Raw genomic sequence first — 20326 nt, forward strand, 5'->3', positions numbered from 1 at the left:
TATATATATATAAAGCAAGCTTCTACAAAATACAGCTTTCACTAACTCGAAGAACCATCATTATGTCATAGTTCCTCAAAAATCCCATTTCATTACGTGGTAGAAAAAATTGTATCATGTACTTAATTATAAGGCAGTCACACCTCAAGACATTGTAGTCTGTGCAGGCCCCCATGTACAAGTAGCAGAAGACTGTGTTTGCTCTGTTATCTGTACCCAGAAGGAAACATGGTATTTGATCTGTGCATCATTTGCTTGCATAACTTGTAGTTATTCATAGTACCTTATGCAATCAATACACCATATTTAAGCCTATAACATTATTATTATTATTATTACTGTTGTTGTTATTATTATTATTATTATTATTAAATATTATTATTATTATTATTATTATTATTATTATTATTATTATTATTATTATTAACATATTGTGTACCTTTATATAAATGCACACAGTCTGTATGTCCAAATAATTGGCAACCTTATTATTAGCATTTTTTTTTTTTTAAAAAAATTTAATACTGCATTACAATAGTGATAGAGCACATGGTCTTACCTGTTGTCTGTCCATCTGTATGCCTGTCTTTCACACCATGGTTAGGTTTCACATTTAATTCAGTTTCAGGCACAGTGGTGGAGCATCCATATTTTGTAACATTTCAAACTCATGGGTGACAAGATGGTAGTTTCATTACTCCATGGCAATGCGTGCCCATTAAAGTTGACCAGAGGGTCAGATACCCAAGGCCAGTCATCTACTTCATTTAAGCAGCAGTAGTATAGATAATGGCAAAATGTTGTGAACAGATAATGTATGGTGTCATCAAAGTATCAAGACACAGTCTATGGACTGAGGTCTATTTGCTTAATTCAAGCAATGTTTATAGCACTTGCAGACAGCCTATAGACTGAGATTCATTTGCTTAATGTATGCCTAATACAGTCCATTTCAAGCAATGTTTATAACACTTGCAGACAGCCTATAGACTGAGATTCATTTGCTTAATGTATGCCTAATACAGTCCATTTCAAGCAATGTTTATAACACTTGCAGACAGCCTATAGACTGAGATTCATTTGCTTAATGTATGCCTAGTACAGTCCATTTCAGTTAGGTTTTCCCCTCTGTATTTTGTAATGCAACTAGAACTTCCAGATTATTTGGTATTATTGTAGAGCTATATCTGTCTACCTTTCTATAACACCACCCACTTTAGTGTATCATACATGACCTTGACGCTATGGAGCTCGGCAGTAGGCTACTACTTTCTGATGCTTCAACGTGGCACCTGGGTTAATGAGTTAATGTATGCCTAATACTGTCCATTTCAAGCAATGTTTATAACCCTTGCAGACAGTCTATAGACTGAGATTCATTTGCTTAATGTATGCCTTATACTGTCCATTTCAAGCAATGTTTATAACACTTGCAGACAGTCTATAGACTGAGACTCATGTGCTTAATGTATGCCTCATACTGTCCATTTCAAGCAATATTTATAACAATGCAAATAGAGTCTATTCACTGAGATTCGTTTGCTTAATGTATGCTCGATACAGTATTAATTAAAGTGCCCTTTTGCATAGAATAAGTCTGTCGTGTGTACATTTTCAAATGGACACAATTGTTTACAAGCTGTTAGAATGACATTCACCTGCCATTGTTGTAGTATTATGGTTGCAACAGCTACTGCTAGCTCAGGAGCTATGGTATGTCAATTGGTAGAGCATTGGACTCATTGGTTGTGGGTTTGATACCTCCCCAGGCCATCTTGTATCTTCAGCCTTAATGTGTCCAGGGGAAAGGCAATTAGGTCCCATTTCCTTGGCTGAAAATGTATTAAAAGTACCATTAATGCCAAATGAAACAATAACAACAAGAACAAAATGCTGATTACTGTATTGTCAAGTGAGTGACATTATATTGAAGTGATGGCATGCAAATAAACTATTGGATTCATGAAAGTAGACCATGTTGAGTTTCAGTTTTAACAAGCGAAATAGATTTATAGGGATGGTTGAAGTTTTGTGCCAAATTAGATAAAACATATAGTAAACCTTCACTATATCACCTCGCTATTACAAATTCTTTAATATAATGAACTTCCACATTGAAAGCCAGAGAACACTTGAAAAAAAAAAGGGAATACATTGTTATAATGAATGCTGAATGCCTTGTTATAACAAAGATTTATATGAACCCAACATATTTTGTTATATTGATTTACATTATATTCTATACATGTATTTAGCATCACATCACTATAAGGCCTTTCATTATAACACATTTTCTGTTATAAGGGGATATAATCAGTATTACTTAGTAGTAAAATTGTAAGTGCATTTATCATGTACATCATTATAAAGTGTTTTCACTATAAGGCATCATGGAAGCACAGTTATTATGAAGGATTACTGTATAGTTTACCATTGAACTATGAGACATTATACTCAATGACTTCCATCGACAGAATTATAATGAGGAAGTACTGTATCATGTACTTTTTATATGGAGGTTGCACTATAATGCATTATACTCCATGGCTTCCATCGACATCATTATGATGAGGGAGTAGTGTATCATGTACATTATTATAAGGTAGTCATTCTCATGCATTATACTCCATGACTTCCACAGACAACATTATAATGAGGGAGTAGTGTATCATGTACATTATTATAAGGTAGTCACTCTAATGCATTATACTCAATGACTTCCATCGACATCATTATAATGAGGAAGTACTGTATTATGTACACTATTATAAGGTAGTCACTCTAATGCATTATACTCAGTGACTTCCCCGGACAACATTATAATGAGGGAGTAGTGTATCATGCACATTATTATAAGGTAGTCACTCTAATGCATTATACTCCATGACTTCCATCGACATCATTATGATGATGGAGTACTGTATCATGTACATTATTATAAGGTAGTCACTCTAATGCATTATACTCAATGACTTCCATCGACATCATTATGATGAGGGAGTACTGTATCATGTACATTATTATAAGGTAGTCACTCTAATGCATTATACTCCATGACTTCCATCGACATCATAATGATGAGGGAGTACTGTATCATGTACATTATTATAAGGTAGTCACTCTAATGCATTATACTCATTGACTTCCATCGACATCATTATGATGAGGGAGTACTGTATCATGTACATTATTATAAGGTAGTCACTCTAATGCATTATACTCCATGACTTCCATCGACATCATTATGATGAGGGAGTACTGTATCATGTACATTATTATAAGGTAGTCACTCTAATGCATCATACTCAATGACTTCCATCGACATCATTATGATGATGGAGTACTGTATCATGTACATTATTATAAGGTAGTCACTCTAATGCATCATACTCAATGACTTCCATCGACATCATTATGATGAGGGAGTACTGTATCATGTACATTATTATAAGGTAGTCACTCTAATGCATTATACTCAATGACTTCCATCAACATCATTATGATGAGGGAGTACTGTATCATGTACATTATTATAAGTTAGTCACACTAATGCATTATACTCAATGACTTCCATCGACGTCATTATAATGAGGGAGTACTGTATTATGTACATTATTATAAGTTAGTCACACTAATGCATTATACTCAATGACTTCCATCGACGTCATTATGAGGGAGTGCAGCCCATCTAATCATCTTCATCAGCAATTTAATGCTTGCTGACCACTTGTTCATTATTGGGGGGGGAGGGCTCAAGGTGGGGGAGGAGTAGTATAAGGTAAAGGAGGTCACTCATGTAAAGAGGGATCCTGGATGACTGAGTGGTCAAAGGTGTTTGCCTTTACAGTTTACTTTCATCTCCCCTCTCAGTTTGCATGGCTTCGAGTGACATTGTGATTATGTGAGAAAGATTGCCAGTAGCTTCCAGTGGGTTGGTGTTGAAAGGGTGAGGGGACCCCTCAGGTTCTTCCTCCACCTAATATACTGGCTGCCATGTATGGACTACCATGTGCTGTATGTACACTGGTGTGAAGCCCACAAAACCACAGACTAATGTAAGGCAGAACCAAAGTTGCCAGCAGCAGCACCAAATTTCATGGAGGGTGAAGATTAATTTGTGAATGTTTTAACTTTTGTGCATGACACAGAGATTGTGGCTCAGTAATTAATTGTGGGAAAACAGTTCAGTGGATTTGTGTAGCAAGGTGGCATGGTTGTTGATTTAGTTGTCAAATAATTACTGCAGTATGGAGTGGGAGAACATGTTTTGATAATAGTTTTAGCAGTGCATGCCAAAAAAAAAAAACAACCAGAGTCCAGCATCCTTGATCAATTCTTAAAGAGGTTGATAAATAGAAAATACCAGCTTTCTGGTGTTGAACACATGCTGCTAAAACTTAATGTATATTCTTGATAAAATATCATACATTTTATGACTATTGGAATTTAAATATTTTGCTTTTATTTTCAGCAAAAAAGTTAAAAATCATTAATCTGTAAGAAATTTGATGCAATGTTCATTATGTACATAACATTTGTTTTTCTTTAGTTAAAAGGCTATATATGTTTTTTGTTATCATGTTTTTTAAATCCTTATTTTTCACAAATTAACTCATTGGTGGGTTTGTTAAAGAAAATATATTAAATTTGCAGCAGCTGTCATTGGCTGTGACTTCGTTGACACCTTGTTATCTGGTGGTAGACTTCTCTTCTGTCAGAGCTTTTTGGTGTCTTCTCTTAGTGTTTCAACCCCTTTAAGAGCTCAGCACTGATTGGCCTTGTACTACCTTGGGGAATGTATTACTTTACAGTTAGTCAATAATGCCCCCAGGAATCCAATAAAGTCTGGTGTGAGATTCAGACAAGGAGGCCCACAATGGGGGAATGAAGAATTTCTTTATTACAGTTGTAAAGGGAATCTTCAGGTGCCCTTATAGAAAAAAAAATGGATTTTTCAGCAATTTTAATGCACAAGAAGCAAACATGTCAGGTGCTTACAATACTAAGAACCACTGAAACTCAGTCTTAAGATGGGACAATATAATTGAATATTTGCAAACAGTTTTTTGTGTATGCTTTCACTACCTCTGATGTTTGTATAAAAATTTTGTACTAAATTTGCCCATCCTCAAGTAAAATATTTTAAATATTGTAGAGTTCTCTGTTCATAGGCTGGTAATTGAATGTTGTCACAACATTGATATCATTTATCATTCTGCAGCACAAGACCTTTGCTATTTAGGGACTTGCCAAAAAATTAATAAATAATCAGGAACCAGAACTAATGTCCATCCTCGTGATTTTTTTTTCATTTTGTGGTATCACTGCATGCAGTTTTGGATGTCATTTAGTTTTGATTATTCATTAGATTTACTCTAAGGAATGTGTTACATGACCTAGGTTACATACATTCCTTGGTGGAATGACATTGATTCAGAGGTTAGCATGTGGGTCTCGTGGTGACCAAAGTGGCACAGATCAGTGACGTAGCAACTGCCAAAGTAACTTATAAAACTTGTGTAGCCTAGTTCTTGTGAGGGCTCAAAATTTCTCATCAACCAGCTTTTGTTTTAATTGGGAGGGTGCAGCCTAATGTTGAGATCTTTGGTCATAGCCAGAAGAGCTTATGAGATGGGTCTGTTTTCCATCGTCCATCCATTAGCACAAGTTTTTATTGTTACCCATCCTAAGCTACTTCGAGGCTTGCGATAAAACTTTACATGCACAATCATCCCACAGTATAGTTCTTTGATGAAAATGTTGCTGCATGCATATCCAGTATGGCCACCACAGTACCTTTCTTGAAAATCTGATTATTACTACTTACTCTTGCTGAATTGATGGTCATATCACCATGGGATCTTCACTCAAAGACTTCAGTTAATTGTTCCTAGATGAAAATGGTGCTGATGTGACATCCGATATGGCTACCATGGCAGCCACTTTTAAAATTGCGTAATTGCTGTTACTAACTATATGGTCATATCAACACGAGTTTACAGTGATGACTCTTTGGACTTCTATAAAATTGGTGCTAACCTCATGTCCAATATGGCCATATAGCAACCTTCTTTTTTTTCATTGCAACTCGTCCTGAACAGAAAGTTGTATTCATAATTGTCTTGGAGTTTGATGTTTATCTTTCTGTTAGTTACTTCTTGGAGGGTTGCCATGAACCTCATCACACATATTCATACCATGGTCTACTTGTTCTAGATGACAATGGTGCAGGTCACAAATCGAACATGTCTCCCACAGTGATCCTCTTGAAAATCTTATCTTTCTCCTCCTCAGTGGATGGTCATATGAACATGGCATTTTCACTAAAAGAGATTTTATGATGTTGGTCCAAATGAAAATGGTAATGATCTGACATCCAATATGGCCACCTTGGGAGCCATCTCGGAAATCTTATCTGTCCTGTTCTTGAATGAATAGTCGTATCATTCAGGGGGTTGTCATTAAAAGACTTCTTATGATGTCTGCTTGGTACTGAATGAAAAAGGTGCCAATCTGCTTTCCAGAATGGCAGCTGTTTTCAAAATCTTGTTATGGCTACTCCTCTTTGGATGGTCTCATCAACATGGAGTTTTCGCTAAAAGACTTCTTGTAATGCCTAGTTGGTCCTGAATAACAATGCTGGCAATCTGTTGTAGAGTATGGCCACCACAACAGCCATCTTGACAATTTTTACAAACGCTCCGCCTGAATAGAAAATAATAATGGTGTGGAGTTTTAACCAAAAACTTAAGATTTCAAGTTGGTCTTAAAGGAACATGGTGCTAATCTGACATCCAGTATTGTTGCCACAGTGGCCATTTTGAAAATCATGGTATTGCTTCCACTCCTGAACATCATGGTATCACTTCCACTCCTGAACAAATGGTCGTATGAGCATGAAACTTTTACTGAAAGCCTTGTGATATCTAGATGGTCCTAAAGCCTTGTGATATCTAGATGGTCCTAAATGACTGATTGATCTCCAGTATGGCCACCACAGCAGCCATCTTAAAGATCTCATTATTGCTACTCCTTAATGTAAAGTCATTTCTTGTAAATATTTTTATCTCTGCTCCTTTCCAAATGGATATCTATATCAGCATGTGGTTTTCACCTCTAGACGTCTTATGAGACAGAATTGGTCCTGAATGAAAATGTTGAATGTTGTACATCCAATATGGCTGCCATGATGACTTACATTGCTTGTTGTCACTAATTCTCCCCGGATTAAATGTTCATCATGATAAGTGATTTTTACCAAAAGATATAAAATAATGTCTGCTTTGCCGTTAATGAAAATAGTGCCAAGCTGACATCTTCAGTATGTGTACCACAGCAGCTAATTTGAAATTATTGTTATCACTGAAGAGTTTCAGAGATGGTTTTTAACACTTGATAGTTAAAAGGAAGAAAGGACTCGTATCTTGGGTTCCTGGAAATGACTGTTGCCCAGTAAAATGTCAGTCCCATAGAGAGAATTTTGTCTGGGGCAGAATTTCTTGCTATGCTATTGCACCATGTTCAAATCCCATCATCAGATTAGCCTGGTTCAGCTAACATGGTGTTGTCATTTGACAGACTTCAGTCTCATTGCCTAAGCACTGAATGACCTATTTTGAGTTTTTCTGTCTGTATATATATTATCCCAAATTGAATGGAATTGATCAAAACAGACTGCTTCCTTCCTGACCATTTTATGAAGTTAACGTCATATAAATATATATGTATGTATGTATGTGTGTGTGTGTGTGTTTGTATGTATGTATGTATGTATGTATGTATGTATGTATGTATGTGGTTTAATGGCTTGTAAGCACATTACTAGTTATATAGTGCTGATTGTAACGGTTTACTTAAATTAAAGATTAATATTTCACAAAATGTCTATAACACCTCTGTGTTTTAATGCATATAAACCATACCTTTGTATCTCACATCTCTTTCTCTCTCTCACTCTCTCTCTCTCTCTCTCTCTCTCTCTCTCTCTCTCTCTCTTTCTCTCTCATTTTGTGTGTTCTTTTAGAATATCATATATCTTAACTTTAAAAATGTTTTGCTCCATTTTGATGCTACATCACTATAGACAACCCTTATCTTGAATTTCCTGGTATTAGGACTGCCTATGATTAGTAGATTTTCTTCTACCTCTAATTTTAATATAGTATGTGGGAATACCTGTTGCTTAGAGCCTAATCTAGTTGCCTGATACAGCATTGGATGGTTGGATCCAAATGTAAAATGAATAGATCCAGATATGGCATCACTTTTTGTGCTGTCAAATCATGGTCTATGCAGTTTGTTGGGATTAATGAATGGAACAAGCAACATTGACTGTGATCTGCTGGTGCAATGACAGATCAGGGTCTGTGTTATTTTCCATTGGTTCTGGCTTACAGTCAAGTTTATACAATGTTCTCAACCTTTATACACCTCAACCATTATACACCTCAATCTTTATACACCTCAACCTTTATAGACCTCATTTCTTCGTGTGTAGTTTCTGCTGGAGTAAAATACATACTTCAGGAATTTTCCATAAGTATTTATAGCGGGTTTGCTTGTGGGGGTCTTTGAAACCCTCACAGGGTTCCCAAGGTGATCAGTTAATTGTGAAATCACCAATAGAAATAAAACATCCAATTTCCTCACCATTTTGATTGAGGTACAAACTTTATATTTCCATTAGCTGTCTCCATTTGGGTATTAATGAAATAACCTCTCCTAATTTCAGCTTGGCAAGGACGGAAGCGAGCATTGATGTTTTAGATAATTGTATTGACTGCTTGCCTTTGAAATCGCCATTATCTTCCAATAATCTGGTGAACGTTGGCAATGAAATCAGATGAAACCATTCTCAGTGATTTTGTTTTAATGTTTGAAATTATGTTGACTAATCTAATCAGGGCTATAAATTGATCTATAGTGTGCCAGGAGCTATTAATCTTGCTTTATGTGACATTGGATAAATGGGATTCATGAGCAATATTTAGGTATTTTGAACCAAAAGCGTGGCATTATCCAATTATATGCTTAAAAATCTAATGACCAGAGATAGGGAAATTTACTTCCTTCGTGTAGTGTGGTCACTAATAAAGATCAGCAAATCGAACAATATAAAAGTGCTTCAGACTGGATTATGAAAGGGAATACGGTCATGATATGTTATTAGTTCATTGCAAAGGACATGCAGCAGTTGCATTTACGTATCAATTCAAAGGTCTTCTTTCCCTGCCGAGTTGGCGATATTGTTTACCATATATACTCACTTAAATGACAAGTCCAAATGCAAACTGCACTGACCCAGATCTGCCATTGCATAATGCAACATCAGATCTGGGTCTGTGCAGTTTGTTAGGAGTAATCATTAGAACAGACAGCATAGACCCTGATTTGCAGGTGCATTATGCTAGTGCAGCAGACCTGCCAACTTTTACAAATTTGCCGTAAGTCTTTTAAAATTTACCATTAAAATATGGACTTAACGGCATACAAGCAAAAAACTACAGAAAAATGATCATTGCCAAAAATCTAATATTTTTTCATCCATGTTTGATTTGGATCCATGTTTTATATTAGAAATAGTGAAATTAGTCAGGGAACCAGGCTAACGTTACAGCATCACATTAGACAGTTTAAGCTGCTCATATTTGTTCATGCAAAGATTTTTTTTTAAAATGGCATCCAGCAAGCAATGCATGTTTAAGACATGGGGAAATAAGCCTCTTGAAAAGTGTTAATAATCAACACAGAAAAATAAAAAGGAATATTCAGATTCTTGTGAATATAAGCTGGAAGGGACAAAATTATGTTTATTGGACATCACATGCCAATTTGAATATGACTCATGGCGGGAAATACGATTGCCATCGTCATGTAAAATGGAAATTTTTTTCCCCAAGAATTTCATCAAGTTGAGATTAAGCAATAAGCCATTGAGCTCCATAGGGTTTGGAACTAAAATTTGTGCAACTGTACTTTTCAGTTGAACATAATGTTTATCATCGCTGCACATTCCGAATACTGAACTTTTAATTACATTTTCTAGCTTTACAATAACAGTTTATGGTATTTTGTTACACCTTACAGAAAACTGGTCAAACTTTAGGAGAAAAAAATCAACTGTCTTACTGAGACGGACTCGTCAGGGTCGACAGGTCTGGTGCAGATCAGGATCTTCATTATTTGCAGTTTGATGCATACTATAACTGTGTATATACAGTACTTGTATTCATGTAGGTAAGGTACAGTGATGGTTGTAGTTTCATTTGTCCGATAAATCAGCCCCACAAATCTGTGTTGATAATGATCGGTGATGTAGGTCTAATGTCACCTGTTCATTGATATGTGCAATTTTGCTGCATGCAAATCATTCCGGAACAAACCCACACTAACTTCAGACATATACCGGTACATGTAATTGGTTATAGCCATATCAAGCACGAAATTCAAAATGTCCACAGGACAGATGGTTGTGCTATTCCAGGTGGATTTACAAGTCACCAAACATATGATTTGCTCAGGAAATATAATCCACGTGTCACCAAAAGAACATTTCAGCCAAGGGTAGCTGCACAGCCACGAGAAATACCGGTAAGTGTATAACATGTACACTGATGTGTGCAGCCAAATATGTATGAAGATAATTGCAGCTTATAATGAATAGGTGATATCAACCCCTCACCCAAAAATCAGTATCATCATGGGTGAAGGGCTGATTTATCGGCCTATATTTTCATTACACTTTCACTGTCATTATTTGATTTTCTATGCTTTCTTCAATATATAAATGCTTTTTTTTATCCTTCAATGAACTACACAACAATTTGGTGATATTTTTGTTCCCTACGGTCACAGTATTAAGCCCACTGTCACTCTCATTATCGGATTGTTTGTGTGCTTTCTTCAGTGTGTAAATGCTTTTTTTTAATGAATTACACAAATATGTGTTCCCCATTTTTACAGTAACATACTATCTGATGTTTATATTATTGGTTATTTAATAATTTGACAGATTATACCTCTTTCAGTGTTGCAGCATGTGCACCTGGTTGCTGGTTTCCCACAATTTTTTTTATCCAAAGTCCTCCAGATCTGGATCCCAATGCATCTGTCAGGGTTTGCTTTTTATCAGGAAAAGAAAATGAAAACTATGTCTACAACTTTACTCTAGAGGATATCCACCCACGTCTTTGTCAGTACATGTACTAACAACAGCCACATCACTAAATGGGGTAAAAGTTATAAAATGGCAAATAATATCTATTTTGTATCTGTCAATGAAAACATTAAAGATTTGTGATAGTTGGCCAGGTTACGATGTAAAATCTTGGAAAGTTGCATGTGTAACTTATCTTTGTGGTGAGAGTCACAGCCACAGACAAAAATTTATTTTATTTTGAGATTGAATTGATGGCAGAAAAGACTTGATTTACATAAATACACAGTTTATCATTATAACAATGATTTATTCCTTCAAAAACGAAAATACTTAAGATAGATTAGTATTTATTATAATAAATGCTGATACATAAAAAGTGAAGACTAAATTTTAATGAGAGCATGATCTGGGATGGAAAATTCCATGGTGCAGCTAATTTTAGGTTATGTTTTTACGACTTGCTTGAGCACATGATAGAATGTGTATAGTATTAAGTGTCCAAGGAAATTATGGTAGCACAATTCAGAGAACTAAATTAAGGTGACAGACTATTAAAGTGAATAGGATTATTACACTGTTAATGCTACTATAGTTTGATTAGCTCTGCATCATGAATGATATCAGTGTCTGTAACTGAGTGAATTTTTAAGTGTCTAGAAAAATACATAGAATTACTTGTTGCTTGCATGAACAATTTCAAGATCATTTGTATCAATATACATAGCAACACCACTCATTCAATACATACTGAAAAATAGTGGTCTGTGTACATGTAATCTGGCAAGCTGGTTCTGGAGTTAGCAGTCACGTTGTCTAAATACCTCAAGTAAATAAACATTATCTGTAGCCTCTAGTCTTGATTACATTATTTTAAATTTTATGTAATGTTTTTTTTTAATGATATGATTTTTCTAATGCATAGACAATGTTTACCTGAAGCACATAACTTCATAACTGCTCAGTCCTGTGTCAAAACTGGACAAGTCCGTAACTCTAGGACCAACATGGCATATTACGACGTTTACACAGACCATTCATTTTCAGCATGTATCAAATGAGTGGTGGTGCTTCTTAAGTCAGTACCAACAGTGTTGGAAGTGTCAGTGTGTAAAAACAGATTCAGTAACATGAGATGCTCAGGTGAAAATTCCCTGAGATATGGACATGCAGGAACATATGGTACATTATTTACTACTATTTTCCTTTATCCCTTTAAAATATTTTGTGTCCCCAAATGTTAAGGGTGAGATACAGTGCCCCCATTCCTTGGCATTCTAGGTGGAAAACATTATTTTGAATTTTCTTGTTTGTAACTGAATAGAATAAAATAGAAATTTGTTAATGCTTTTGGAGCTTTAATAATAACAATTTATTTTCCAGTACTGGTCTGACTAACCTTCCGTTTCCCAAGGTTGTCTCTACTCGATGTGTGACTGCAATTTGGGTTTTCTTGCCATATCTAAAATAGTCAAATGAACTGTTGGTCATGTTAATCTTTCCCTACACAGCAGAATATTATACCGGTATATATCGTGGCCAAGAAGGATATTCTAATACTGCTTTGGAGACCAATTACGTTTTCAGTTTTCCAATCGAGTTTGCTCCAGAAGTACATTAGCATATTAACTTCTTTAAGATTAAAGATTTTTTTTATTTTGTTGTTAAGATGTCAATACATATTTCACCGATTCTACTGAGTTACTAACAGAAATTGTGTTGCTAAAATAATTTTAGTTTTTACAGTCCTCAAGTTAAAGACAGGAATCATCGCAAAGTAGTCATCAAGTTAAAGACAGGAATCATCACAAAGTAGTCATCAAGTTAAAGACCGGAATCATCACAAAGTAGTCATCAAGTTCAAATTGATCATGAGTCAGTTCTCTCAATGTTGAATCATGCTTGTAATTTTTTATATGATTTCAGTATGATGCATATTATATGATTGATACCCTTTTCAGACTTCAGTTTAAATTGCCACCACTTTAAAGCATTATATTTTGCTATCCATTGCATTAGCTGTTGCATTAGTTCTGTAACACGATTCCTGTCAACCTGAAAACATAAATGCATCATCAACACAAGATCAGAGCTGCTATATCCAACTGCGTCAGTTTCCGTGGCATTTTTAATATTTATCCATGGTTCTTGGTGGGCCTCAGATATATGAGTGGTCTAAGGTGCTGTCTTTACAGATCACTGACATAGCGTGTTTGTGAGAAAGCAAAAGCTTGCCAATAGTTTCCCATAATTTCACTGTTTATAAGATGTCATGGGTCTTTTCACAGATTCATGTACATGTCAAGGCTTACATTTATTTCATCAATTAATCCCCCACCTCAATTAAATTTTCATTTCTAGTATAAGACCCTGAATACCTGGTATCCACTGACGAGAAATTGACACTGTTCATTTGATACACTTATTTTTTTATCACTACAGCTTCTTCAACATTAGTGATAATTGTGACCCAGAAATAACTTTGTTTATTGTTTAGCAATCCAGAAACAGCATTGTTGATTGTTTAGAAATCCAGAAATAGCATTGTTGATTGTTTAAATATCCAGAAATAGCATTTTTGATTGTTTACACTTAAATTAGTGAAAAGCATAATAGTATTTTTTTCTCTAATATTTTCTGAGCTTGTTTTTCCAGTAATTAGGTAACTATTGATGTTTAAAAAATGTAACTTGGCGATGACGATAAAGTTGGAGTGAACCAAATATTTTCACCAACCTGAAACTAGCTTCTGACCCATATGTTCAAGTTATGGTTTATTTTAAATGTTATGAAAGGCAGCACTTCGTAAGAATAAAAGGCCATAAATTTATTGTTACTTGCATTGCAATTCAATTTTGTTTTCCTTGTTATTTCCCAGCAGAATTAAGAGTGTTAGATCCTAATTTGGTCTAATGCCTCAAAGACATGCCCATTGTTTGATTGTAATTTTGTTAGCCATCTGACTGAAAGCTTTTTTAATCCCAAAGGGCTATGCCTGCATGCAAGAGCAGGATTGTGGGTTTTAGAATTATTAGCGTTCAATTCCCAAGAAACCAGATTCAATCAGGCACTGATCAAGTGATGGAACATGGTGATTTAGATTCCGCCACAGAGCCGTGTTGACATCTTATGACCTAACAATCATATTGCACAGCCTTTCGCGTTGTGAAATTGTTGTAGTGGGAATCAAAAGTTTCCTGTTACAGCGCTCTCGAGAACCATCTTTGGATCTGAGTTGAAATTATCTTGACATAATTTCATTACTTGTAATGGAATGATGCTGTTTTGAGACGTATTTGTGAAATCAATTTGCTTTATACTGCTTTAGGGAATGTGATGATGACTCCCATGTGCCATTTGGAACATTGTCAGGAATTTATGAAGGCCTTTTATGATGCTAGGAATACCAGAGATATGCATTATAAAATCTTGATTATTTTTGCCATCCATTTTGGGAAACGACTGCATGTCATATACTCTCAGAGGGAAAAAGTGGTGTTACTTTTGTTGCAAGACATCAGCAAATTATAAAAGATGATTTAGGAGTCCCAGAATTGAGAATGGACCCTTATTAAATTCTCATTCTGCATGTCCAAGATTCTTCAAGTGACTGTAAATACCTGAGTACTTGCGACGTTTCATTTAAGTGGGCAAACATAAAAAGTTAGCCAAGGCTATTGAGAAATTATCATTAGTAAATACCAATTCCACTCTGCCATGTCATCATTCTCTCACTTAAGCACCTATTATTATATTTCTGCAAGAAAAAAGTGTAAAAATGTGACATTGATACATGAAGTGTAGCTATATGATATTGACACACCAAGTATGACAGTGATATTGACACACCAAGTATGACAATGATATTGACACACCAAGTATGACAATGATATTGACACACCGAGTATGACAATGATATTGACACACCAAGTATGACAATGATATTGACACACCAAGTATAATAGTATGAACTGGCACACCAGGTATATCAATATAATATTGACACACCAGGTACAACAATATACTGACACATCGGCATTAGAATGATACTGACACAATCAAGTGTAACAATATGATATTGACAGACGAAGTATAACACTATCATACTGATACACCAAGTATAACTATGATATTGATACATCGGGTATAAGAATATGATATACCATATCCAAATTTTTAATTTTATTACAGGTATCTTAAGATGTTTATCTGCTCAGATTTAGGTGTATAAAGTGTAAAAAAAGTGAAATCAAAAACTAACACAGCAGGTAAATATATTGAAGGCTTTGTTATTGTCAGAGTGTCCTATTTGTTATGGAAGATCAGTGGCTTGTCAGCAGTATTGAAAGTGTTCAGTGACTGAGGGTGCTACGAGGATGACTGTTACATTACCATGTTAATTAATATTACTATGTTAATTAACATTACCATGTTAATTAATATTACCATGTTAATTAATATTACTATGTAGCAACTCCCTATTCAAAGGAGTATCTATTATATACATGTAAAAACTTTGAGTCAATGATAGTCCTATATATGTAGACTGAGTATACACTTTTGGAATTTAATCTTGTCTGTAAGAGCTAGTGGTGAGAGTCATGTGTCAAGTCAACTCGTGTTAATTGACTGACCACCCTAACACTGTTTTAATTGTGTAAGTAGCAATTTAACTACCTTAAATTGTCAGAGTAATTCACAGATGGGAGGAAAAATATAGCAAGCAAGCCGAGTGAAGGAATACCTGGTGAATTCAAAAATGTTCTTAATTAGATACAGTTTGTTATGGAGAAATGAGTTCCAAAGTTTGTAGTGACTTAAAATTCCTGAATTGGCACTCAGATATTTGCTCAAGGATGAGCAGAAGTTTCACAGTTACTGGCCATGAAATCAGTGTGTCAGTCTTCTAGTATTAAAACAGTTTTTAAAGATTGAGTTTCAACATTGACACGGAACATAAGTCTTACTAATAAAAAGAATCTTCTTGTGAAAAATACAGTGATGTAATACACAGTGTTAGGTACACAGTGTGGCATACATATGTGATGTGTTGAAACCTCTTGAGTTATGTTTTTCATGATTTTTCAGAGATTGGTTGTTTTGAAAATAAAGTTAATTGATACTGAAAAGTTTTCAATTTAAATAAATAAATTTATTTATTGACAGTTATTCCCAACACAGTTATAAAACATGTATTCAGTCATTAAACAGCGTTACAACACCGCTGCCTCGTTTTCTTGATCTTCCGTATGTCTAGCCATTTTATTGAATCCCTGTGATGTGAGCAAAATGTTAATTTTTTTCTTCAATTATGTTTACTTTTGTATCTTTCTCTATTATTTGCAAATTTATTTTAAATTAGCAATATAATTTTTTTGGATGTGAATCACATATTTTTTCATAGATTGATTTGATTCATCATTTATTTCATTCATCATTCATTTAATAATTCATTCATTAGTTGGTTCATTCATTGTACAGGATTCACTTATAGCACTCACTCTCTTGCTGTCGAACCATGCATTATCTCATAAGAAGTGGAGAGTAGTAAGAAAGGGAGGTAAACATGTGAATGGTTTGTCTGTTCAGTATGAGAACTTTTGGAGGATTTTCATATACAAATAGCCCTTTTTAGCAGGGGTAAGGGTGACATTTTTTGTCTGAAAATAAAGTTGCTACCTATTTTAAATCAGAACTTGCTGTCTTGAAAATTTTGTGATCTTGAAATATGTGAAAAGACTAGAACTGCTGTGGCTCTGTGGTTAAGACATTAGACTTGGACTAGAAGGATGTGGGTTAGATTACAAGAAATGGATTAGTCGGGATTGGATACATTGGTGTGTCCATGGTTTCGGCATTTGGCCTGTCTCACCATGAGAGAGAGAGAGAGACACACACACACACACAGAATAGTCTCTTGATCTGAATACCAAAATCTGTAAAACACACACACACACACAACCATGAAATACAGAAGTCTCTTGATGTTAACACCAGTTATTCAAAATGAATGACACACACATAACAACAACCAGACAGTAAAATACAGTAGAAAATTCTTGATCTGAACTCCAAATATGTATATAAAAAAAACCTTTCCCAGATGTAAACCCAACCCATGTCTTCCTTTTATTTAATTTTGAGACTGACAACATCTTCAGAACTTGATTTCTCAACAAATGCATGTTTCCCAAGAAGATTGGATATGTGGAGTTCCATTGGAGTGGGTGGTTTCAAGTGCAAATAATCATGTAGTAACAAGTTTTCCATCTGCCAGCATTGTACACCATTATAACTTAATAGCAGTTCGAGAAAGACTGACACATGTAGAAAACTTTCTAAATGTGGCCGTGTATATTTTTTCCATAATCTCAGTGCTAGATTGTTATAATATAATATTATTGAATATGCATAGATTATAATATGTTATTGAATATGCATAGATTATAAGATGTTATTGAATATGCATAGATTATGTTATTGAATATGTATAGATTATAATATTATTGAATATGCATAGATTATAATATGTTATTGAATATGCATAGATTATATGTTATTGAATATGCATAGATTATAATATTATTGAATATGCATAGATTATATGTTATTGAATATGCATAGATTATAATATGTTATTGAATATGCATAGATTATAATATGTTATTGAATATGCATAGATTATAATATTATTGAATATGCATAGATTATAATATGTTATTGAATATGCATAGATTATAATACGTTATTGAATATGCATAGATTATGATATGTTATTGAATATGCATAGGAGCAAGACTTCAGCAACAACATTAAGAGATTTAGCATGTTATTTACAACATTACACCAGCAGGCACAATCAGCAGATGTGGTATTAGCCTATTGTGTTGATCAAGTCCAGGATATCGGCTTTGACAAGGGTTTTGGAAATTTCTTACAAATTGTCATGGAATTGCTAATTTTGTAATTTACATGCAGTGTTGATGCACAAATCTTAAATATGAATGGACTATTCAGATTTTGTGACATCATAAAAATTCACCTGTCAACAGGCACCACTTAGAAAATATATTTGGTGTAGGATTATGCTATTTGAGTTTGTGTGTGGTTGGATGTCTGTGCATAGTCCCATATCTACTAGCTTACGAGTCCAACTGCAGACTGCACAGACCCAGATCTGCCATGGTATTATGCACCAGCAGATCTAAGCCTGTGCAATTTGTTTGGAGTCATCAGAGGAATAAACAGTGCAGACCCTGATCTGTATGCTCATTATTTAATAGCAGGTCAGGATCTTGTTTTGCAGTTTGGCTTGATTTATAAGCAATTGTATATGATAACTGTTATCAAGGATAGTAGTGGCAGCCACTAGGGGTTAATATACCCTATCACAGCTGAAACAGTTATTTATGAATGATACTCCATGGAAAGCTTGACCATAAAAATCAATAGTAAATTGTCTGATGCATTAATACTGGGAACTCTATCTTGTAAAGGAGATTGGGAATGAAAGTGGTAATGGAAGAACTGAAGTTGAGACAAGATGGATAGCGGCAAAATAAGAAAAATTCAGAAAATCTTTGGTCAGAGAACTATAGCAAGGCTGATAGGTTAATCGGAAGTAACAATATTAGGATGTGGAATAGAAATCCAGCTTGGACATGAAGCTATTTTATTCTTAATTGCTTAGATTAAAGCAAATAGACACAAACACACAACTTGCTGATTGTGTTTTGTAACAAGTACATTTCAAACCATTTAAGTTGGACCAGAGGATTATTTTGGTGAAAATTTAACAATTTCATGTGAGGGGGACCAATAATTTCTCTAAACACTCTTGTGTCTGAAAACTTTCGTGTGGTGTAATTTGAGCAGCAGCTGGTGAGAAGTTCTCAGATATTTTATGGACATGTACATGGATTTCATATGATTTCCATAGTGATCAGAAAGCCAACTTAATGGCATCTCTTTCTGCAACATTGCTTTTCTGTAGGGTTCTTTTTCTAACATATAGACATAAAGATTTCTCGGAATTTTTATCACATCTACATTGTGCTCTGTTGCTTAAGTTGCATTTAAATCAAATTAATAAAGGATACATGAATAAATATCCTTGAGGAATAAAAGTCGCTATCATTATGTATTTCAATACAACTTGAGTGTGTTCCTCCTTATATCAAGTTTTTGCATTTGTGTTACTTGAGTATTTTACAGGAAATCTTTCTCTTTGATCTTCTGTTGTCATACAATCTTAATGGCAGCTCTTCCCAGCAAAGATGAAAGACTGCCTTTTGTCTTCTAAGAAATACAGGAAGAATCTTGGCATTAAATTGTATAACTGCTGAGCTTGTCAGTTCATGGAAATAGGTGTTCCAGAAGTTTTAAAGGTTACACCTCTAAAATCAGCCACTATTTTGATACAAGAAATCATCATGATTGATTAGCGCAGATTTTCTTGAAAGATTAATTTCCATGATTTGTCAACTGTTGCTGATAAGAACAAAAATAATTGATGAGCCATTTTGTCAATAAAAACTAAGTGTACCAAGAAATTTTCAGGCAATGAAAGATAAATTACTGTGATTTTAATTTTTTCAGGGCCATGACATTCGTTTGGCAGATTAATTAAATGTATTAATTACATCTTTTTTTTTTCAACTTAAGTGCCTCATTCCATTATTGAATTAAGATGATAAAATAGACTGGCAGGTGATATAAAGCTTTGAGACTTGAATAGAAGAAATTGGATCAGATGGCAAATAATGAGACAGTCTGCATTCATTACATTACGTTTTACAAGATCCAATATTCTTGTTTTGTCATCATTACCTGAATTTGTAACCAGAGGAACTGTTGTGTTCACATGGATTTAGCCAAAAACATTCAGGTAAGCCTATAAAACAAAAACAACGGAGTCATTAATTTTACGAAAAATAATTGTTGGCAAAACATTGATTGAAGATATTTACTTAGTGGAATACAAGCTGAGATTAAAAAGAACTTTTTTGCTTTCAAATTTTTTTGCTAAATCTCCATGTCTGCTTGAAAGAGTGCTACCAGAACGTTTAAAACAAAACTTCAGAGATCACTTGAATATAGAGAATTTGAGCTAATTTTTATTATTTTGTTAAAAGAATATTGTTGTATATTCTGTACTCTGTTTTATTCCAA

The 20326-nt window shown here is 34.5% G+C and overlaps 1 protein-coding gene across 2 annotated transcripts in view; it reads left to right on the forward strand.

The window, feature by feature from the left end:
* Window positions 1–20326, forward strand: part of LOC149775332 (uncharacterized) — a 283479-nt gene that overhangs the window by 180622 nt on the left and 82531 nt on the right. The gene's annotated exons all lie outside the window — the stretch shown is intronic.

The sequence above is a fragment of the Sinohyriopsis cumingii genome, chromosome 19 (genome assembly GCF_028554795.1).
Source record: "Sinohyriopsis cumingii isolate HCF-2022 chromosome 19, ASM2855479v2, whole genome shotgun sequence".
In the NCBI taxonomy this organism is placed as follows: domain Eukaryota; kingdom Metazoa; phylum Mollusca; class Bivalvia; order Unionida; family Unionidae; genus Sinohyriopsis; species Sinohyriopsis cumingii.